Source organism: Acomys russatus, chromosome 8, assembly GCF_903995435.1.
Source record: "Acomys russatus chromosome 8, mAcoRus1.1, whole genome shotgun sequence".
Taxonomy (NCBI): domain Eukaryota; kingdom Metazoa; phylum Chordata; class Mammalia; order Rodentia; family Muridae; genus Acomys; species Acomys russatus.
The window spans coordinates 14,316,906-14,323,168 of record NC_067144.1 but is presented as its reverse complement, the minus strand read 5'-3'; the positions used below and the strand labels follow the sequence as shown (position 1 = coordinate 14,323,168).

General features: G+C 46.5%; 1 pseudogene; it reads right to left on the bottom strand.

Moving 5' to 3' along the window:
- Positions 1-5,389: 5,389 nt before the first annotated feature.
- LOC127193083 (60S ribosomal protein L36-like) lies at positions 5,390-5,697 on the bottom strand (annotated as a pseudogene).
- Positions 5,698-6,263: the final 566 nt, after the last annotated feature.

Sequence of the window (6,263 nt, the reverse complement as noted above, 5' to 3'; positions counted from 1 at the left end):
GAAGGATCTCTGCTGTCTGAATTCAGGTCTCATTCCCTTTTCATCAGCCAGCCGGCCGGCAGACACTCTGGCACAGCCTTTCTCTCAGCCAAGGACCCAGGCAAGTCTCAAAGGCAAAGTCATGGCAACCTTCTTGCATTACTGCATTTGGCGCCTTCCCTGCTCTCTGTCCACCAGGCTCGGCTAGAGTTCTCATCTCATGTGTCCCCAGGCAGAAGGCCGGGTCACATGTAGAGCTGCCCCCATGCATTCCCTTCTTCCAGGAATCACAGTTACTGGCTGTCGATCAATGACTGACAAGAATCGCTCTATCTTCTTTGTTTTGTTTAGTCATCTTCGTGTATGGAGGCGCGTGTGCTGCGCCAGTTAGCTCCGTTATAATCTAAGATAGAATTTCACCCATACACAGTTATGGTCTAAACATTTAATTTCCTCCATACGCTCAATTTAAATGTTTGGTTCCCTGGGTGGCGGCACTATTCTGGAAATCTAGGAGGTGGAGCTAAGCTGAAAGAAGAAAGTCTCCACGTGTGGGGCACTCCCTGGGGATCCATTACTCCTGGCTGCTTCTGGTTTCACTGGCTGTGCTTCCTGACCCACCATGAAAAGGCATCCTCGCACTGCCCAAAAGTGAGCTGGTCCCATCCCATGCATTGGATTAAAACTGCTCTGAATCTATGAGGTAAACAAACAAACAAACAAACAAACAAAACAAGCCTTTTCTTGCCTAAGTTATTTTTGTCAGGTATTTTAATAATAGCAACAAGAAAAGTAACTAATATACAAACATTTGTCCCGCTAGCCTTTGACCTGAAAACATATCCATGGCATCTCCTTTTTTAACGGCTTAGTAGACAGCAAAAGTCAGACATTGGGAGTTCAGCGGTACCCATAGCTTCTACCTTCTAATACCATCAATAAATGAAAAGAAAAAAAAATATAAATCATTTAAAAAATAATACACACTGGACCCTTAGAGTGCTTTTGGGGGCCAGAATTTCCCAGACTGCATTGTGAGCACTGCTGGGTACACAAGCGGCTGCTTGGTAAGCCATCTGGGAATACGGGGGTCCTTGACAAAAATTCATGAAAGATGTTTTACCCGGTTGTTCTTCCTATGAGTCACATGAACATAAACACAGTAAGAGCACTCAAACATCCTGTCGAAAACTTCCATTCACAATGTTTCTCAAACTCAATTGATTGGTGGATTGACTCATTGAAGGGAATACATTAGAGGTTTGTTTTGACCTCTTGACTATTTCCCTCAAATTTTTGAGGGGAAAAACTATTGCGAGGCAAAAGAGGAGAGTTTGGCCAAAGACTTGAAGTCAAGGTTGTGACCAAAGTGAGCAGTTCTGGTCAGGATAGTGATGGACTAGCTAATTCAGGTGTTGAAGTCCTATCCCAAGTGTGTGTACAGGAAGACATTGCAGGAAAAGAGATTTCTCTTCTCAAGGGTTGAGAGACTCAAACCAATATATATACATATATATATATATATTTTAAGTCCTAGAACTATAGAAGTAAAATACTATCCATAAGCTCTTGCCTTCAAAAGAATTCCATAAAGTATATTTTTAGATAACAATCCACACGTATATATTTTATTAATCGTTTACGGGTGCCCTAAAACACTTGGGGAAACATTTTCAAACTCAACCACATTTTAAATGACGCCATGTCCAATGGTCTGCGTGGTTCTGTAGTTGGGGGTCTGGCAAGCATTCCATTCTCCACAACACAACTGCTGAGGGGGTTCTACCTCCCTAAAAAGAAACATCTGGAAGGCGTAGAGGCCTCTTGGGATGTCATGCTGAGGCACTGGCTGGATTTGGACCCTTCATTCTGGAGGAGACTGCCAGAGTGACAGCAAAAAGCAAAGCCGCTATCTTGGGGAGCCTGCCGGGTGGGTGGGGGTGGGGGTGGGGGCAGGCATCGCAGCTGAGCCATGGAGGGCAGTCAGTACAGGCAGTCCCTGGGAGTCTGTCTTCTCACCGAGGTCCTCAGATGAGAGAGCAGCCGGTCTCCTGGTCCTCTCTGCTGCTGCCATTTACACTGTGACCCACAGACGTAACTGAAGCTTGTGTTTGCTGGTTTTCCATTGCCGTAACAAAATGCCTGAAACTTAAAAGTGGAAAGATTTTTTTGGTTCATGATTTCTAAGGTTCTATGAGGCTCTGTCACTGTGGGCCTGTGTGAGGCGGGGCATCCCAACGGAGAGGGCATGGTAGAGCAAGAAACAGAGAGTGAAAAGGCAGGAATGCCCTGCTCTTCAAGGCATGCCCCACTGCTCCCAACAGCCAGGCCCACCTCCTAATTTAGCCCTTTATGACCCAGTTACCGCTCAGTAGTAAAGCTTGAGAGTCCTTGTGCAGTGAGCTTTAGTGTCATTTTATACCTAAACTATAACTCGTACATATTGGTTTTAAAATTCTAAACTGATTTCTTTTTCTTTCTTTCTTTCTTTCTTTCTTTCTTCTTTTTTCTTTTTTTCTTTCTTTCTTTCTTTTTTTTTTTTTGGTTTTGTTTGTTGTTTTTTTCGAGACAGTGTCTTTGTGTCACCCTGGCTGTCCTAGAATCACTTTGTAGACCAGGCTGGCCTCGAACTCACAGTGATCTGCCTGCCTCTGCCTCCCAAGTGCGCCCAGGCTTGTACCATCATGCCTAGACTGATTTCTTAAGCGTGTACCAGCCCTATCACAAGAGGCATTAGGACATTCTAATAAGGAAAATGTGCTAAATAGCATGTGTGCATGCATTCATACGGGTGTGAGCACATGTGTGCATGTGTGTGCATGTGTGGTGTGTGTGCGCTCACGCAGGTGAAGAGAAATGCTTTCTGCTTTCTGTCTAAGCAGGTAACATTTGTAGAGAGCAAACCTTTGGCACTGTTTGAGATGAGATGAAGGATAGTTTTTAAATTTACTTATTTTTACTTTATGTGCATTGGTGTTTTGCCTGCATGCGTGTCTGTGTGAGGGTGTCAGAGCTTGGAGACACAGACAGCTGTGAGCTGCCATGTGAGTGCTGAGAAGTGAACCCAGGACCTCTGGCAGAGGAGTCAGTGCTCTTAACCCCTGAGCTACCTCTCTAGGCCCTGACAGACAAAGAATGTTTTAGCAGTAGAACTTTCCAGAGAGAGGGAACAGTAAGTACAAAGGTCCCTGAGACAGGGAGCTGGGGGGCTTTTGGGGAGGAGAACCCTATGCCTCCTCTACACTGAGTCAACTCACCCAGGAAGCCTCAAACACAAGCCACATGCATGGGTTCTGCAGGCTCAGCCCGACCAGCCAAGCAGCAGTGGGGCCCGTGGATCCCATTTCTAAGAAAACATCCCCCAGAGGATTAGAAAACAAGTCTAACTCAAGAACCTGATTTTACAAGTGAGAAATTTGTGTCCAGAGAAGGGAAGTGATTAGGCTTTTGTCCCAGAGCTAAGTAGTAGCAGAGGCCACACACCCATGTCCTGGGAAATCCTCGTTCTCTTCTGCTTTGCATAATAATAATAATAATAATAATAATAATAATAATAATAATAATAATAGCAGCAATAGTAACAATAATGATAATATAATTATAATAATGATAGAACAATAATAATAATAGTCTTTATTCTTTTCACTCTGAATAGTAACTGCCACTGTACATGTTTTATTTTGCCAAGTTCTCACAATCACCTCCTTGTATGCTGAGAGCCCTGTGCTTACTATTTTCATTTTATAGACGAGGAAGCAGGGGAAGAGGAGAACCACTTGCTCAAGGTTGCGTGGCTTGTACAACAGCGTCAGGCCACCTTCCAGTTTGGGCTCGTGGTGCTCTGAGGCCTCATGCTGACCACAGCGATCTTGACAGCCATCAGCAGGAACTTCAGGCTCTCACTCTGTCCTGGTGGCATGCTAGGTCAGGCTGTGGAGTGCGTGGCTTTGGAAAGTGACTGTGATCTGAGTATAGCTTACTGACCTTCCAGAAACCTGGGAAGATTCAGTTTCCTTGACTGTTTTCCATCAAGCCAGGTTAGGCTGCAGGAAGAGGAGGTGGACGGTGCCTGTATATTGCTGGAAAAACTTGGTAAAGCATTGAGTCATAGCTACCTCCAAGCCACACATCACGGGGACCTCCCCCACAAGGCTTAGGTGACTGCTCTGCTATTTATCTCATCTCCCTGTTCAGGACTGGAGGAGCCAGGCTGAAAACTGAAGACAGCATGAATTGTCTGCAGGAAACTAATTCATGACACAAGTAGCATTAACCCATCAGAATGCCAAGCGGACACAGCACCTAGGAGGTTCTGGGCAGCTTGTGCCTTCCAAAAAGGCACATGTGTCATGTGGGGGAAGGGAGATGAAGTACAAGTGTTAGGGGAAAAAAGGTACAAATCACATTATGTATAATGTTGGCACGTGTATGTGTGTGTGTTTGCCTGCATGTGCAGCTAACTATAAAGAGGCCAACCTGCCACCTTGTCTCTCTCTTGCACTCCCCTCTTACCTCTCTTGCACTCTTTCTAAGGCCCCCCCTTTCCCTTTCTTTCCCACTGTCTCTCTGTCTCTGTCTCTCTACTCTCATGGTCTACTCAGGCTGCACACACCTGGCAGCAGCAGGCAATGATGCCACAGGTTGCTAAGCAACCTAGAGGCAGACTACTTATGTGTCAACATATAGGGCTTGTAAATTTCTACAAGGTCACAGCAAGATAAATTCATGTTTTGTTCTGTGTGTGTGTGTGTGTGTGTGTGTGTGTGTTTTGGTTTTTGAGACGGTGTTTCTCTGTGTAGCCCTGGCTATCCTGGACTCACTTTGTAGACCAGGCTGGCCTTGAACTCACAGGGATCCACCTGCCTCTGCCTCCCTGAGTGCTGGGATTAAAGGGGTGCGCCACCACATCAGGTTCCATGATGATCCCTCCCCCCCGCCACGCCGCCCCACCCCCAGCCCTGCTAGCTTTCTAGGACATTATCCTCAAGTCACTCAATACCCTAGCTCAACACCTTTTGATCTACCTGGTGCTGATGCACTGGACGATGCTGCCACACTGGTGAAGAGGCCTGCCATCCTGCCGCAGATCTAAGGGCTAGACTCTTCCAGAATCATCCTCACAGCACATGAGAAGTAATGTTTTCATCTTTGTATCTATCAATGCAAGCTTATCGACACATAATATTAACCATCACAGTACCGTTTACTGTAAATTTCCCACAGCTAAATGAGTCTCAAGATGCTTTCATTGGTTTTATTGATTGCTGCTGGAGTCTTGACTACAGAGCCAATCTGTGGTAGCAGCTAGGAAATGAGGATTATGACATGAATATGGGTTATTATTTTCCTCTGTGTGTGTGTGTGTGTGTGTGTGTAAACTGTGCATAAACGTTTATTGGGGGAGGGGGCATCAGTCCTTCTTGGCCACTGCCTTCCACATGGCTGCCAGCCCGTTGCTAAGCTCCTCCCCCTTCCTCTTGGCCCGGAAGTGCATGGCCACCCTCTTCTTGATGAACTTGAGCGCGAGCTTGTCCTTGGACACCTAGAGCAGCTCCATGGCGCACCGCTCATAAGGCGCGAAGCCGCACAACTCCCTGATCATGTCCTGCAGGAACTTGGTGCGCTTGGTGAGTCGCCCGTGGAGTGGGTTGTGCTGGCATTCTCCATCACCTTGTGGCCCTTGTTGAGGCCCATGGCCATGGGGTAGCCCAGGGCCATGGCTGCTGCTCTCCGATGGCGGCCGCGACAGGAAGACTATTATTTTCATTTAAATAAATAAGATAGTGTGAAACATATTTAGGAACTTAACTCTCTTCTTCCTCTGTTGGGAGCAATCCCTCCTAGACTCCCATATGGCTCAGGTACTTAATTTACTCAGCATCACCTCCCTGACCAGCCACTGGAAAATGCCGAGTCCTCTGGTCCTGTTCTCTTTCCTGAGTTGTGTACTTTCCTTAGTTGTACCCACCACACTGGATAAAATGCATCTGTTTATTATCTAACTTGTCTACTCGTGTTAGCATTCTGCTTCTGTCCGCCTACCTGTGATGTTAATTGCTTACCTGCCCCGGGGGTGGGGCGTGGTCCTGCCCAGGGCTATATAAAAGGACAGTCCTACCTCACCCCTCCCTCTTACTTTCCCTCTTACTCACTCTTATTCTCTCTCTCTCTCCTTCCCCTTTTTCCTTCTCCCCCCCCCCCCCCCCCCGCCCCATGCTCACTTAATAAACTCCTCTACAACATAATATCTGCTGTCTGGTACCTTATTACATCTTATATCTTAC